Raw genomic sequence first — 16,707 nt, forward strand, 5'->3', positions numbered from 1 at the left:
GTATATAAGGCTCTGAGATAGGGACAATACACAGAGAACAAGACCTAGTGCTTTTTCTTCATCGTTTAAGGTAGGGACAAACTTGTAAATACTTATAGATACAGCAGATTTAAATAATCTGATGTGAAAAAGGTATACATCATGCCATGGAATTCAGAGGAAGGGGTGACTTCTGGCCTAGAAAGGGAAATTGTTTAAGGCCTAAGGAAGAGGTCCCATTGCTGACTCAAAGTGCCTCAAAGGAAACTTGACTCCCTCCCCCCTCCCCAGGCCTGTTCTTATCTTCTGTATGGTATTTCCTATTTTAGTTAATGGTCTCACTGCCCACTCATTTTGTCAAGCCTTTGAGAGTCATCCCCAACTCCTCCATGTTCTTTCCTTCCCTCCAAGGAAGCATCAAATTCTGCTAAATTTATCTCCTAAATTTTGTTAAAATCCTTCCCCTTCCCACCTCATGCCTACAATCACGTCGTCTTTTGCTTGAATTGTTGTTAGTCTTCTAACTTATCCCTGTACCTCTGATGTCTATCCTTAGTTGTCTTTCTAAAACTGATATCTTAAGAACGAATTCTCAACATTTGCTGCAACATGGACGGCACTGGAGGAGATAATGCTAAGTGAAATAAGTCAAGCAGAGAAAGACAATTATCATATGATTTCTCTCATCTATGGAACATAAGAACTAGGATGATCGGTAGGGGAAGAAAGGGATAAAGAAAAGGGGGGTAATCAGAAGGGGGAATGAAACATGAGAGACTATGGACTATGAGAAACAAACTGAAGACTTCAGAGGGGAGGGGGTGGGGGAATGGGATAGACTGGTGATGGGTAGTAAGGAGGGCACGTATTGCATGGTGCACTGGGTGTTATACGCAACTAATGAAGCATCAAACTTTACATCGGAATCTTTGGATGTACTGTATGGTGATTAACATAATATAATAAAATTAAAAAAAAGATCACTGAATAAGCCAGTTGGCTTTAAAAACTAAAAAAAAAACAAAAAAAAAAAACAAAAAAAAAACTGATATCTTACCATCCTTTGTACCCTCTCATTCAATGACTCCCTACCTGGAATGACCTTTTATCTTCTGTTTTGTGAGCTCCTACTCGTCCTGCAATGTGCAGCTCAAATATCGCCTCCTCTGTAATGTCTTCTCCAATTGCTCCAGGAAAAGCATAGATTTCACTAACCCTTTATGGATACCTCTGTTAGAGCATTTATCAAGAACTATTGTGTAATTATTCCTGAGCCCTGGGCAGGAACTGGGTCTGATCTACTTTTGTATCTACAGGGCTCTGGCACTCAATAAATGACTGTTGAAGGAGTGAATTCTGATGGGATCAAGGACAGATTCATTAAGGTGGTGACATCTGAGCTGGACCTTGAAGCAGAAGTAGAAACTATTATTACTAGTTAAATTGCCTAATCCATCTTTCCCTACTGTTCAGTGACAGGTCATTCACACTAGGTCATTATAAACCAGGGTTTCACAAATATGAAGTGCTAACCTGAGAAGGATTAAAAAAACAGTTTCTATTTAAATTTTTATATTTGCCTAATTTATTTTTCAGTCTAAATAGTAAGATACATCACTAGATCCTTCTATGGTAATCATTAAAAAAGACTTTAAGTTCTGCCCTAGTTTCTTTTTGAAATACCCAGCCAAACCTCAAAGGTTTTAATTGCATGCAAGTGTACTAGAATGAGGGCCTCCTCCTTATTTTGGAGACCAACTCGTTTTGTGGCAACATGGTGTGGTTTATGGATATATAATCACTAGAGTGTATACAGACATGAACAGGAAGAATAGAATGTACCACAACCTTAATATGGTGGTTATTTCTGGAGAAGGAAGTAGGGGAATGGGATAGAGGAATGGGCATCATCTGCTGATATATAATAATTTAATTCTTTTTTTTTTAAGATTCAAAGCATTAAAGTGCCATTTCTTGTCAAAAAAGATTTGAGCATATGATTTTTAACATTTTAAAAATCTAGGTATTTGTTATGTTTTTCTTTATATTTGAAATATTTTATTAAAAAATTAATCTGTAGCAAAGAGAGCCTTAGACCAGGAGTCAGGGAATCTACAGTTTAGTCTGGGTTCAACCTTTATCTCAGTTTTCCTGTTGTAAGAAAGGTTGGCGAGGGGAAGAGGCTGGGAAGACAGTGTATAGAGATGAACTAAGCCTTTCCTAATACTAACAAAATAGGATTCTAATAATCTAGTCATATATAAATTCCTCTGTTAACATGCTTATTTGTGACAAAAGACTTTCATTATAGAAGCTGATTTTATAGAAAGAGCTCATTTGTTAGAAATGTACTAGTGTCTGTTTTTAGGTGTTACTTTTAAATTCACAGTGTGCGTTAATCTTGATTCTTAAGGAAAGTGTTTAAAGTACTATGGCCTCTGCTCGTCACATTTGAAGAACTAAAATTTTATGATAATCAATCCTGAGCAGTCCTTACAAGGGCTATGACACGGAGATCCCACCTGTCCTCTTTTCTCCTTCGAGCAAGAGGGCTGCTTATACCGTCATTTAGCACTTTACAACACACACAATCTTTTGCCTCTTTTGTCCCATTTCATCCTCCCAGTAATTCTGTGAGCTATGGGGCAGGTGTTCTTGGTGTTTGTCACATTTTCAAGTTAAACATGACATGTACTGGAACTGAAAATACTGGAGCCAATATTTCACTGATAGTCATGGGGGAAAGATTTGAGGTGACCTGATTTCTAAGCAACTTTCTAAAGGCCCAATTCCTTTCTTAATTTGTCCCTACATGATGTTCCTTAGCTCAGAAATCACAGTTCTTCTTTATTTGCTAGGGTTCATTTTATCAATATTATTATTATCCTTATGTAGACTTCAGTGTCCCACATGAAAAAGTTTTGCAGTAGCATACCCAAGCTGACTGAAAATGGATTTTGTAGCAGAGAAGAGCCAACCCAGCCAAAATGGTGACTTTGTCTGCCAATGGTGAAGTTTCTTTGTCTGCCTTTTAGTGGCCTGAATGTTTTGTCTTTTGTTTTGCTTTATCCCTTGTTTCACTTGCTTCTCCTCTCATGACTAGGCATGTTCTTCCCTGCAAGGCCTTCTTTACTCATTAGACTTGCATAATACACCTTAATGTTAGTTGACCAACACTAAAATACACTGATCAACTCCATTCTAGTAAGGTCCTCTTCAAACCCTGCAGAAGGAACCTCTGATAGTGTAGTGTCAGGCATAGGAGAGGCCCTAAAAGAGATATTTAGATCAGGAAACCCCACCCCTCGGATAACACCATTCAACAGCCTCATTTTTTTTTTCTGGAATGTGGCCTATCTGATGCATTCCTATTGCTACTTATACATTCCTTGTACAGGCTCTCATCATTTCTTAAATTACTTAAACCAACTCATAATCAGTCTTTCTGCCTCCCAACTTCAAATTCCCCCTTGGTCTTGGTTCCCAGGGTGATCTCTTCTTCAATGGCACTCCATTAGTTTAGTCCAAAGTCCAAGAGTGCATGGAATAAGGCCCTCTGATTGAACCTCATTTCATGCTATCACTCTTCCCTGCCCTACACTTTGGGATCCAGTATTGTCCAACTGCTTCCAGTTGTACAAACATTCCATGCCATTTCACACCTTTGTCTTTGCTCAGCTCCTTCTTCACTTAGTTCTTACCCAAACCTTAAATTCAAGTATCTCTTCAGTAAAGCCTTTCGTGGCTCCTCCAGGCTTACCTAAATTCCCACTTCTGTGTTGCCATAATATTCAATCTGTGAAGTTTCTTGAGGTTAGAGGTATGACATGTCTTTGAATCTACAGAGCTTTGCATATAACTGGAGCTCAATAAATGTTGAACCAAATTGAACACCATATCAGTACTTAAAAATGTTCGTAGTCACTTGATGAGTCCTTTTTACATATATTAACTCAGTAGATGCTTATTTCACCTGCTTTTTAAAAAGACCACAATTGGCTGTGCCAGATGCATGCTCCTCTCCTTTCAGTAACACTCTCAGCTGCCTTTGCTGCAGCCCTGATCGTATAGAATACAAGTAGTCCAAATCCTTGAGTGACTCTCCACAACAATAGAATTGGGGGAGGGAGTCCATCCTTGGGGACTACTTCATATAGCACAGCTCTGTTTACTGGGAAGTTGTGGTTCAATATTTCATGGTTCATATCTCTCTAATTAGCCTCCTGGTTCATATTTCCTTGGATTGAGAGTTTGGTGGGATCCTTGGCCGTAACATTCTTGAGTTATAGATAATATGCTTCAGACTTCATTTTTAGAAAGTCCTAGCTATAGGTAACAGATAGCTGTCTACTTGTATTTTGAGAAACAGTACATTGTAACAGAAAGAACATTGAATTGAGTATATAAACAGGTTCTAATCTTGGTTTTGCTATTAGGTAATTGCAGCTTTAGGTAAATTACTTGATACCGCTTCCTAATCTCTTAATTTAAAGGTATTGGACTAATTCTCATAAATTCTATGATTTTATTATTGCTAGAGTTTGACATCCCTTAAGTGTTGTAACAACTATTTTCATTGAGACCCCCCCTTTTTTTTATGTGGATGGCAAGGGCAAGTAGAGCACATGTGCCTAACACCTGCAGAAGAACTCCTTGGACATTCGTGCCTTAAGGCCAGGACTGTTCACACTTATATTGGATTGCCATTCATATAGTGGGAGCTGCACTGGGCTAGAAATCTAAGGACTTGGGGTTGAACCCTGGTTCTGTACTTTTTGGTTATGTAACCATAGACAAGTCGTGACCTTTCTGAACCTCAGTTTCTTTATCTATAAATGAGGATCATAATATCCATTCCACTTTCTTTGATTTGAAAGAGTCAAATAAGCTAAGCTGAAATATCTTTGAAAATCTATAGTGTTATCTGTATAAGATAATTATTTTTAATTGAGGAAAAGGTGTTTGAATATACTATTACCATGGGACCCCCCCGCCACACACACCCATCCTTAATGTATGGGATACTTATCCTTGAGGTATTTTTCCAGTAGTGATAATGCCTTTGCACTGAATCACTTATATGCTTTCCACCAGTTCTTCTGGGGATAAATAGCATGCATTTTGAACATTGAGTAATTTTTGAGGAAGGCTGCAGTCTGAGGCCATGAAATAAAGCAAAGTTGACTAGTCGAAGCTGAAATCTAGGCATGAACCATCGCTAGTTTGTTAATCATTTAGGCTAGCCAACTACGCACAGGCTCATGTATCATTAGGAATGCAAAATCCCAGGTTGACTTTTGGGGACCCAAATTTCATGAAATATCAATGTGGTAAATAAAGCTTCTTCTCAAAGAAAAACAAAAACAAAACAACCTTCTTTTCTACCTCCTTCTCCTCCCAAAACAATTAGATAAATATGCAATGGGCGTAGTAGCAAAACGTGTGGCATTTAGAGATAGTTGTCTCTAAGCTCAGTGTGAGCCGACAGTGTGTTGTGGCTGCCAAAAAAGCTGTTAAGGCCTTAGGTTGCATATTGAGAGGTGTAGTGTCTAGAGCACACCTGAAATTTATCTAGCTCTGGGCTAGATACAAAGGCATATAAATCATCTTGAATACATCCAGAAAAGAAAGAGTAATGTTGCTGAGAACATTTAATGACGACAACAACAACAACAACAAAGAGTCAAATGCCCTGGGAACATTTATCTAGCAAAACAAAGCAAACGATTCATGAAGAATATTGTCACTTTATTCAGACATCTGAAGGTGGCCACATATAAGAGGTTTATAGTTGTTCTATTTGGCCTTAAGGAGAGGAGCTGGAGTCAATAGGTAGAGACTCAGGGAGGCATATTTCAACCCAACGCAGTTATTTTCAACAGGTGGTATAAAATGAAATAGGCTGGCTCTGCAGGCAATGAGTTCTCAGTCATTCAGGATGTTGAAGGATGGTCCAGATGACCACTTGGTGGGAGTATTGTAGAAGAAAGTCAGTCATCAGATGGGTGGTTGAACCAGATAGTCCATGATTTGTGTATATTGCTTTAACATGAACCAAAAAAAACCCTAAAAGCAAAAAACCAACAACTTAGGCATATTAAATGCAAAGAACCATACACAGACCGTAGAATAATACAAGACAGCTTGGTATCTGAAAAAGTGAAAGTCAGCATGTGCAATTTTACTGAAGAACCAGGTGATGAGAAGATTTTATTATTAATATTAGTAGTGGTATTGTATTTGGTTTGGTTGGTTTTAAAGGAAAAGGACCATTTTTTTACTGCTAGTGTGAGTGGACCTAGATTCTAGGACCTAATGATTACTGGAGTTCCGGTTGTAGAATCAGAGGATGAAACAACCAATTTGTGGTTGTAAAAAGTAATTTCAACTTGGAAGTGGTTGGGGCTCAATTAGAGGGGAAAAAACCCCGTATGGGGATTAAGAGACCAAGCAGGTACACAGCTGTACCAGTCTAAGGGTGAAACAAACATACAGAAAGAATTAGATATTTGTGAAGCCAAGCCAAACAGATTTGTGTTCTGTACTTTACTTGCCGCCTCGGATAACTGGCATCTTGAAATCTTCACTGAAGCAAAGTAGATTTTGTGCTCTGAGAGGCTGTAGTGTGTGCTAATGATCCATCGTGGAGCGCTTGCAGTATTGTAATAAGGTCCCAGGTTCTTTGCCCCACCACCAACCTTACCACTGGCAAGTCCTGCCCTTAGTCCCAGGATTTGAGTCCTACTTCATGTCTCAACCTTGCTGCTAGCCCTGCCTGAATAAATGCCCCAAGCTGGATAACTAGTCTACTATATTTGAAGCATTAAGACTTCTTGCACTCCAGCTCAGTCATTGGAGCTACATTTTGTTTCCTTAAACCCAGGTCTCTCTGGCATCACAGTGCATTATCCCCTTTTAAACTTAGCACTGCCAAAGACTTGAATCTAGATTTTGAGTCTTACTCTGGTTGCTGGGGTCTGCTAATTCTTTTTTTTTTTTTTAAGATTTATTTATTCATTTGAGAGAGAGAGGGACTAGCAGGGGGAGGGGCAGAGGGAGAAGGAGAGGGAGAGAATCCGAAGTCAACTCCCTGCTGAGTGCGGAGCCCAACACGGGGCTCGATCCCACGATCCTGAATCATGACCGGAGCTGAAACCAAGAGTCAGAGCTCAACTGACTGAGCCCCCCAGGCACCCCTGGGCCCTGCTAGTTCTTGCCAGACTCTAACACTGTTTCCTGGACTGCCAGCTGCTAAATCTCATGGCCCCAGAGCCTCACCTCTGGATCTCTGTGGGTGCTGCAGATAAAGGCTTCAATTCTCTAAGAATCAGGGCCCCCTTGATCATCATGAGCCTTTCTTACAGTCCCAGTTTTCTCCCCGATTAAGGGAGTTGGTCTGACCATGCCATCTACACTTGGAGAGCCAAACTGACATTGGCCTGTGCCAGAGCAATCCATAGAAGCCCATCTTCCATACTCAGCCTCTGCAACTAGCCAACAAGAGCTTCCTGAACCTGGTATCATGTGTCCTGCTGGAATTCTGAGCTGTGCTTCTGGGCTCCCTACCCCATCTCTGTTAACTTAATAAGTGGGTACTTTTCCTGTCTGGATTTTAAAGAGTTAATTTTAGCAGTCCGTGGCAGGCTGTATAGCTTGTTTTATAGAGATCTTATAGGTGTTTAATATATGTGTTCTCTTCATTGGTTAGTTTTGTAAACATGCGTTGAATGTGCCAGACATTGTGCTAGGCACTGGGGTGAAAAATGAGTAAGTTGTGGTGCTTGTTTTCATCAACATAGTGATGGCTCCTATAGATATTTCTTGAGCACCCGCTATGTACCAGGTACTGTGCTAGGCCTAAAAGAGACTTCATAGGGTACAGAAAGTGCATTATGAAGGGGTAGGAGGAAAAGCTGGGTAGTTTGTATTATATACATAAGGCTCCAGACATAGCACATGGTTAGTGCTTGATAAACAATAGCTGTGTTTATAATATTAGGTGATAACATTACCGAAAGTGCCACACAGGTCCAGAGGTGGGAGAACAAACATCTGAGCCAGAGGATGTGTAGAGGTCACAGGAAGGTCAATCCAAAAAAAAAGAAAAAGGAAAAGCGAGACTGCAAGCAGAAAAAGATGACCATTGCAGAGTAGCCAGTCTGTCTGGAACAGCAGAGTAGATAAAGGGTTGCACTGCACCAGTATATGGAAAGATGTCTAGAGAGTTCCAGATATATGTGTGCTACAGAGACTCTAGCCATGAAACCATTAACCATATTCACAGGAGAAAATGATTGCATGAAGTTTTAAAAACCGGAAGGAGACGACAAGCCTGAAAATTATCCAATTAAAGGAAGGAAGATTGCAGACTGCTTAGTCACCTGAAGAGAGTAGCCCTTACAAAATGAGAGGAGATGATTACATCACTTAAGTGAGCATTGATCAACGTGTTTGGCAGGACAAGTGGAAATGTTTTTCTCTTAAATAATTCAAGCTGCAGGCTTCCAATTCAGTTTAAGATAGTATAAGTGTCTGCTATATATAAATGTGTATGGCATACCAGTGGTGAATGAGGAGAATTTAAAAGAGGAATAAGTAAAACTTACTGTCTGTATTCAACTGAGTGTGCATGAATAAAAAACCCGATGGTAAATATACGATAGCCTTCAGTTGAACACATTATACAAACACAAGGAAATTCTATTTGCTTTTTGATCCAGATTATAACATGCCTATACCATATAGTAATATTGTAATCTGAGGGAGTCAGGCCTGTGAGTTAAAGACCTTACTATTTCTAATATTCTATATCTCTATAAGGTAGACTTAATTCAAGTTCTATGACAAATTTTCATGGCTGGTTGTTTATATTTTCCTGAGTTAATAGATTACAGAAAGTGGTGGGAAACAAATGAAATTAAAATAATATTAAAGCTATGGCTATGTGAGATGGGATTATATAGTATTGATAGCCTTTATTTTTTTTTAAGATTTTATTTATTTATTTATTTGAGAGAGAGAGAGAGATAGCAAGAGAGAGCAGAGCGGGGAGGAGAGGGGGAAACAGGCTCCCCGCTAAGCAGGGAGCCTGACCAGGGCTCAGTCTCAGGACCCTGGGATCATGACCTGAGCCAAAGGCAGATGCTTAACGGACTGAGCCACCCAGGTGCCCCTCGTATTGATATCCTTTAACTAGTAACTTTACCATCCATTGGGAAACAGTGTTCTTTTATTAGAAGCAGCACAGTATGGTAGCAAAATCATAAGTTTTTAAAGTCCTGGCAGAGCTATGTATTAGTTTTATAACTAATACAAGTTACTTAACTTTTCTGGACCTTCTTTTCCTCTTCTTTAGAATAAGATGATAGGACTTGCATGTATGGCTACTCCAAAGGTTAAATGAAAAGCAGATCTATAAAATAATTAGCAGTACGGTGCCCCACTCTCAGTAGGGGCAACCCTTCCCCACAGTGATGTTGCCACTCTTCAGAATATTTGGAAAGCCTCTCCCTACATTGCCTACAGAGTCTGTGGCACAACCTCTGGCGCATTAGTGCTGATGCTCAAGAAATCTAGTTTGTTTTTTAGGGGGGAAGGTTGAAGGTAGGTTTTATTTTTGAAAAAACAATAATAAGAAAAGTTAACTCAGAACTAAGTTATGAGTGATCAGGTTTACGATGTTAGTGTGTCAGTAAAGTTTGGACTGTAGATTGACCTTGAAAGCAACTCCAGAGCAGAGAATTTCCAGAAAAGTGTTGAACAAAAACAGCATTTTTGGAATCGGTCTCAGATAAGTTCTTGTATGTTTAAATGTTGGCTTTATTACATTATAATCATACCTCAGTTCTGTGGAAAGGATGATGCAAAACAGCATTGAATAGAGACTAGCAGAATGTGAGGAGAAAATAAAACCATAGAAAGTACATAGAGGCCATCCTACTGGCACAGAGTTAATTAAAATGTTTTAAAATTCTTTCTTTATATACAACTCAAGCCTGGGTACTAACAATTTTAAAAGTCACATTTCTAAATCTTGCTATATTAAGGCCTATTACATTCTCGCAGAGCACAGCACTCTTACTTTGTCTTCAACTCAGTATACCTTCAAATGAAGGTATCTTTCTCTTACTAACATCCTTCTTTCAGCTTCCCAGACTTAAAAACTTCAGTCTGGGGTGCCTGGCTGGCTCAGTCAGTGGAGCATGCACCTCTTTTTTTTTTTTTTTTAAAGATTTTATTTATTTGACAGAGAGAGACACAACGAGAGAGGGAACACAAGCGGGGGAGTGAGAGGGAGAAGCAGACTTCCCGCTGAGCAGGGAGCCCGATGCGGGGCTCGATCCCAGGACCCTGAGATCATGACCTGAGCCTAAGGCAGACGCTTAAAGACTGAGCCACCCAGGAGCCCTGGGGCATGCAACTCTTGATCTCGGGGTTGTGAGTTCAAACCCCATGTTGCGTATAGAGATTACTTAAAAATAAAATCTTTAAAAAACAAAAAACTTCAGTCTGATTCTTTTTTCTTACATTAAACCTGTTACTGTCCTTTCTGCCTTTGAAATGTCTTGCATTCTGCCCCCTTTTCCAGTCTTACTGTACCCACCATCATTACCTTTCTTGCTGGAGCTGGCCTGGATCACTCTATTATCTAGGAAGCTCATTTCTCTGTTTTCTTTTGTCTCCTGATAGAGCTGTTTTAGATTAATTTTCCTAAATAACACTCCCATCTTGTGTATATATTTGTTACAATACCTAACACATTGATTTATAAATAATTATTTACGAGGTACTAATTTGAGTACCTGTCTGTGGTTGGATTTTGAAATCTTCGAAAATAGGAGCTATGTTCTTTATCCATGCCAGTAGTGCTTAGTACAGGGCCTTGCACGCGGCTATGTGGCCCCAAGTAAGTTATATAACTATTCTGTGCTTCAATTTCCTCATCTGTAAAATGGTAATAATAGTACCTATCTCAAAGCTTTGCTGTGTTAAGAGTGTATGCATGTGTATCAAAAGGTAGCTTTTATGTTATGATAGCTTTTGTACGTGATAGTTTTTGCGTTATTATAACTCTCAAAAAAGTTACAGCTTTCTTATTCAAGGTAAACTCCTTTTTTCCTGACTCTTCAAAGGCCTCCATTTTCGGACCACCTTATCTCTCCAGGTTGGTCTCATTGTCCCCTAACATAGTCTCCTATCCCCATTAGAGGCCATGCTCCTTTTTGTCCAACCAGTGCTCTGTACTGTTTATTGGCCATTTCCATCCTGGAGCATCCTACCCCTTCCACCAATGCCCTCACAAGCCCCACCCATCCTTTAAGGTCCTCAGGAAGTCTCTCCTCCTGTGGGAGGTCTTTATCAGCAGTTGCACCTTACACTCACCGCTCTCTTCTGAGCTCCTCTGTTATTTGGAGTTTGTATCTCAGTTTAGGTACTTAATACTGTAGTCTCTATGTTTCTTTTGTCTCTCCAAAAAGAGTAAGTCCCTAGAGGATAGGGACCATATTATATTTCTTTTATATTCTCTACTATCCATGGCATTGTTCTGGGCTTGTATTCATTCATTTCATGTGCTTTCTTGATGCATATTTAATGACTCTAGTAGGAAGTGGGATACAATAATTAATAAGAGGTACTTCCATTCTAATGGGGAGCTAGAGATATAAATATTTAGGATTTTGTATGGTCACTGTTATGGAAGACTTCAGAGCAGGTGATTAATGCTCAGATCCATTAATTAGATAAATCACAGATCTGAGCAGAGGGTGAACTGGGTGAGTGACTGGAAGTCAGGGCCTTCAGTCTGGAGCATTAGCTGTGGCATGACAAAGGCCTGAACCAAGGCACTGGAAATAGGGTGAATTCAGGAGATATTGTGGTAATTAAAAGGGATTTGCGACCATTCAAATACAGAATATGGAGTATAGACAATACACTCAAGACGACTCAGGCTTCTTCCTTGAGCATTGGTTTGATGGTGGAGCCATTTAGGAAACAGGAGCCATGAAGGAAAAAAAGCAAATTTGGAGATTTAGATACCTATGGAAGCTCCACAGAGAGATTCCTGTGACCAGTTGGAAATTCAGGTCTGGAGCCTAAGGATTGGAATTTGGACTAGAGAGAGCGAGAGCTGAGAATCTTAGTAAATAGTGGTGGTTGAGTCTATGGGAAAGGAAGAGATCACCTGAACACAGGAGGCAGAAAGATGAGAGGTAGAAGGTGACTGAAACAACAATGTTCAGAGAAGTTAGTGAGATGCAGAAATGAGTAGGCCACCCAAGGTCAGAGTGCCAGGCAGTAGTTAATGCTTGAGGGGTCAATTCACAAGTGTGTATTGAATTCAGAGTTTGGGAGAGCATTGAAATGGGCTAAGCTGTCCCTAGTAGTTCAATATATAGTGGCCAAAATGAATTGAATTAGGGAGAAGGAAGGGCCAACTGTGAGGATAAGCTTTGAATAAGCTTGGAATGACAAGAAGGAGAAAGAACAGCTCATTGTTTGAGGATGAGATCTGCCTTTTTTAAAAATGAAACTCTTTTGAACACTTTTGTGAAAAAAGGGGAAGGAGCCAGAAGAGGGAGAAGGCAGTGTCTGTTGCGTGCCAGGCTATCCCCTAACACTTTTATACATTCTTTCATTCCATTCTCATAATCACCTTGAAGTGGGGTGTCCTGTCCACTTGACACATGAGGCTCAGAAAGGCTAACTAACTTGCCCAGGGGGTGAGGATTTGTTGGACTACAAAGACCAAGTACTTGCCCACCCCATGTCGCTGTTTCCAGGCTCATTTCCACCCCTTTAAATTTTGTTGGTCCAGATTTAGAAGGAGATGGGAAAGAATGAGGCCAAGGTCACTGTATAGAGACTGCCAGGGGAGCAGTAAGGATAATATCTCATGACAAGAGTCAGGACATGAGGAAGAACCTGAACAGAGTAAGGCCTGGAGATGGACACAGGGAGCTAAGGGGACGTACCGAGCCTTAGTTGGTCATCTCCTAAGAAGAGGAAGCAGAGGAGGGTAGTACAAGATTAAAAAATGGATGATTGACAGGAATTGTCACTGAATAGCAGTGTTGAAAATGCTTTGGTAGGGGCATGTGGGTGGCTCAATTGTTGAATGTCCGACTCTTAATTTCGGCTCAGGTCATGATCCCAGGGTTGTGAGATCGAGCCCTCCATCGGGCTCTGTGCTGGGCATGGAGCCTACTTAAGGTTCTCTCTCTCCCTCTGCCCCTCCCCACCTCAAAAAAATAAAGTAAAATAAAATGCTTTGGTAAAAGAAGGGAAAGTTGGTTAAAGATTTTAAAGATTTTTTTTTATCCTATCTGAAAATGCTTTCACTTTCTTGAGATTTAAAAAAAGAAGAAGGCAAAAAGGAGCCAAGTTAAAAAAAAAAAAAGATTTCTAAAAAAGGGGTAGGAAGAATTGGAAGATCAGTATATGGTAGAAAAACTATATGAAAGTATTTTTATGTTTATATAAATTTAAGTTCCTATTTCCTAAAGAATAAGGGATGAAGTATCAAAGAACTCCAGATTCTTAAGATGATGTAGAGAATCCAAGGCCTTCTTTTTTTTTTTTTTNTCACAGCAGAGGAGCCTGACGTGGGGCTCGATCCCACAACGCCGGGATCACGCCCTGAGCCGAAGGCAGACGCTTAACCGCTGTGCCACCCAGGCGCCCCGAGAATCCAAAGCCTTCTGATACAACAGAGAGCTTGAACCCTGGAGTAAAGAGACCTGCCTCAGATCCTGGCTCTGTCACTAGGCAATTCCCATCATCCCACTAGGTCTGTTTTCTCAGCTGCAAAATCTAGGGGTTGATCTATGATATCTGAAGTGCCTTTGAGCTCGGAATATCTGTGCTGGTGTTTAGATACGGTATAACGTAATGGTTAGGAGCATAGACTCTGGAGTCAGGATGCTACATTATCTCAGCATCTCCTACCCAAGTTAAATGACCATGGGCAAGTTATTAGCCTCTCTCAGTCTCAGTTTCCGCATCTGTCAACTAGGGATACTAACAGTAAATAACTCACTGAATGGTTATGAACATTCAATGAAAAAAATATATGAAAAGTGCCTGACAACAGTAAGGTTCCATTTACCTTCTGTTCCTTTCTCCCTTGGTAAATGGAATTAACCAATTGGAGTTTGCCAGGTTCCCCTTTTGGGAAAGGAATGAAAGGAATCTTCAAAGATCTGAGTGGTCAGGACCTCTGAGTTATGATTCAGCCACAGTCAACTGTCAAATTTTCCCACAGCTCAGTGGAAAGTCACTGAAGACTCCGCGAAAACAGTGCCACCCCTCCTTCAGTGTTTCTCTGCTGGGATGCACCGCTGACTCTGGAGGTCTGACTGTATCAGCGTTTCAGCAGGGAGAGGATCTAAGCAGGCTTGGTAGATTTACCAACCCAAGTACGAGCTGTCTGCAGGTGCTTCTGCTGTGCCAACATGTTGCAAGACTCAAGCCTGTGAGAGTTATTGTCAACCCAACTGTGGGGCACCAAAGAAGAAAAGCTGGGGGCTGTGGATCGTTTTTCCAGGCAGGAGCAATGATGTAGTGACTATCAGGTTATTTCAGAATTTGTAATCTCAGGTCTTCATCCCTCACACCTTTCTCTGTGTGTAAGTTAAGATTATGGACAGCACTTTGAGAGAGAGCACATATTAGTGATAGTCACTAAGGTTTTTAAGTTTTCTCAAATTACCCCAGCAGAGGCCTCATCATTTAATGTAACCGGCCACAGTTTAAACAAAAGTGAAAACACCCACACATTTACTTACAGTTCCAATATCTTTTGAAATGTTCTTACATCACTTTCCCAAATTTGAGCTCAAGATCCCTCCTATTGATTGAATGTTTCTCATGCTTCCGGTTTTTAGCCTTGCAGAAGAAACCTGCAGTTAGTCCTACACCATGATGTTCAAGTAACTGTTGGTGATCTGGGCCAAAGCTCTTTTTACTTCTTATGTTTGGTCTTTCAAGAGTGACATGGTATGGTGCAAAGCTGGTCTGGATTTCTCCCTGCATTGAGGCCTACTCAATACAAGAATAGACTTTAAAACCTAGGCCTCTTGTCTAGGGGGGAGCTCCCTTATAGCTGACCCAGGACTAGATCCTAGATGCCACTCTTCAGACACTGGTCATCATAACACAGCTTTTAATAACATTTTAGGGGTCCTGGCATCTCCACTTTGAAAATTTCTGCCCTCAACCCCACTATTTCTCTGTGTTCTTTTTCATCTTTAGGTAGCTCACTGGGATCTCTGCCCTTTGCAGAATAATCTACTCCATGATACTTGAAATGCCATATGACATACAATATTTTTGTAGATAAAGATACTGAGACCCAGAAAAGATAATTGAGTTGACCAAGTTCTTACAAACATTCATTAACAGAGGTCAAGCCCAGGATGCTGATTTCTTTGAATCCTGCTCCCTACTGAGCATCTTCTTTTAAAGGAGGAGTTAGGATGAGTGAGGGAATAAGACCCTCAATGAAGAAAGGATAGAACTGAAGGATAGAACCCAGGCAGAGAGAGGGCTCTGTGTATGCAGAAGGCCCAGGCAAGCAGTGGGTACCTGATTGTAGGCATGGAGAGGCAGTGCCACAGGATGAGAAAAAGGCACAGAGAGAGTTGAGCGACCACCACTGCATCCTCGGCCTGCTTGAGAATCTCACCCAGCCAAACAGATACAAATGTCCCTCTAGAACTTACTATTTCTACAGCTGTGAAATAACTGCTGCTTATCTTTCCTCCAGGAGATTCCTTGGAATGAAACCAATGGGAGATCAGGGTTTGGGAGAGTCTCATCAGAGCAGATGGGCCAGCAGCAGCCAGAAAGCTTGTTGCCTTTGGCTGAGAGCACCATCCTGGATCTTAACGTCTTATGAGTAAACCCCAGCAGGCTCAGCCTTGGGCCAGAGTGAAGTTGGCCTGCTTCTCCTTGAAGAGGAACCTAATGTACTCCCACATCTTCCCTCCCCTCTCGCTGATTTCAAAAATCACATTCTCAGAGAGCTCTTCAACTTAAAACTAGGTTGCCCATTAGCAGCCCTGGGAGGATGGCTTCTTAGAGCTTTCAGTTCCTTGGTATATTTGGAAGTACACTGCATGAGTGCTCAGGAGGCCTGGGTTCTGGTTCTTACCCAACCACAGTTTTCTTTGGGGCCGTGGGCAAATTATTCTTCCCTAGGCCAGTTTTTCCTAACTGTAAGTCTGTTTATAGTAACAATAGCTTCCATTTAGGAAATGTTCATTACTATGTACCAGATATAATCTCATTGCATTCTTTCAGTAGTGTCCAATGAGATAGGTACTGTTAGTGTCCCATCTTACAGATAAGGAAAATGAGGCTTGGAATTCTCATTCCCTAACCACCCTGTTTAAATCACCAGCCCCCACCCCTGGCCAACACTTCTTTCTCTGGTTTATTTTAGACAGAGCGCTTCTTACCACCTGAAATACTACATATTTTACTTTTTTGTTTGCCCTTTCCCCAGACAAGCCTTGTAAGCTCCATTAGGGAATGGCTTTTGTCTTTATGTTCTTGTTGTTGTTCACTTGATGTGTTTCCAAGGCTTAGAATAGTGCCTGGCATATGGTAGGCACTCAAATGTTAGTTAAATGAATGAATTGTTGGTAGGAGTATAAATTGGTATAGACTGTAGAGAAATCAATTTAGCAATGTTAATATTTAATACACATATTTAATATGTTGACA

Source organism: Ailuropoda melanoleuca, chromosome 14 (genome assembly GCF_002007445.2).
Source record: "Ailuropoda melanoleuca isolate Jingjing chromosome 14, ASM200744v2, whole genome shotgun sequence".
In the NCBI taxonomy this organism is placed as follows: domain Eukaryota; kingdom Metazoa; phylum Chordata; class Mammalia; order Carnivora; family Ursidae; genus Ailuropoda; species Ailuropoda melanoleuca.